The sequence below is a fragment of the Globicephala melas genome, chromosome 4 (genome assembly GCF_963455315.2).
Source record: "Globicephala melas chromosome 4, mGloMel1.2, whole genome shotgun sequence".
Taxonomy (NCBI): Eukaryota; Metazoa; Chordata; class Mammalia; order Artiodactyla; family Delphinidae; genus Globicephala; species Globicephala melas.
This window is the reverse complement of record NC_083317.1, coordinates 133,750,723-133,751,652: the sequence shown is the minus strand read 5'-3', so window position 1 is coordinate 133,751,652 and position 930 is coordinate 133,750,723. Positions and strand designations below refer to the sequence as shown.

At 38.8% G+C, this 930-nt stretch overlaps 1 non-coding gene across 1 annotated transcript; it reads left to right on the top strand.

Moving 5' to 3' along the window:
- Positions 1-249: 249 nt before the first annotated feature.
- On the top strand, positions 250-321 carry TRNAA-UGC (transfer RNA alanine (anticodon UGC)). Its single transcript has one exon. It is a non-coding gene; the product is annotated as a tRNA-Ala (tRNA).
- The last annotated feature ends 609 nt before the right edge of the window (positions 322-930 follow it).

Here is a 930-nt window from a genome sequence, read left to right as displayed (position 1 = left end):
TCCAGGTGAGAAGGTCTTGGAGAGGACTGACCTGGCTGAGAAGAAACTAAGAGCAGGAATGGTAACAATTTGGGTTTAGAATTTACTATTCTTGAGCATAGCCATCCACCAAAAATAGTCTAATTTAAAAATTGTAGAAATAATGGAGTTAACAGAATAAATTTTCTGACAAAAGGAAGTAGCTTTGCCAAAGAATACAGAAAATAGGTATATTTCCTAACATACCGAAAAAAGAGGCAACTGTCACTTGGGGGTGTAGCTCAGTGGTAGAGCCCATGCTTTGCATGTATGAGGCCCCGGGTTCGATCCCCGGCACCTCCATGAGGATTTTATCTTTTTTCTCATCTCCAAGGTATTTTATACCCATACCTTCCTTCAGTCCTGTGGAATATGCTCTCCTACTTTTCCACTTTTCACTACTTTTTTTTCCCTTGCTTACATGGAAAGCAAACATGATTGGTGCAACTGCAGAAGGAATAAACAAGAGAAGAAGAAGGAAAAAAAAAAGGCTTATTCCACATCCACTAATGTCACCAATTTAACCAGCTTTTTCACCTAGACTACCATTTTATGATACTACTTAAGAGAAGGAAGATCCAAAGTAAGACAGGGAAAAAAATAAAAAGAAAAAAACCTGTGTGCACTTTCTTTAGCCAGAATAACTAATCCTAAAGATACTAGCCATGGGAAAAATTAGGGTGCTGTGAGCAGGATTCCAAGCACCTCTGGAAAAACACTTTGGGATGCAAACTGAATGCCTTAGACACATTCATGAACCTTTATTACATACGTGGAATAGAACACATGAATTTGAACAAGGGCTTCTCTTTCTCTGGTAAGAGCCTGGAAAAAGACAAAATAAGGAAAGCTCCACCACCGACCTACTTTAATTTTGGAGACAAAGTGTTGTTTATCCCCTGCCATAGAGAA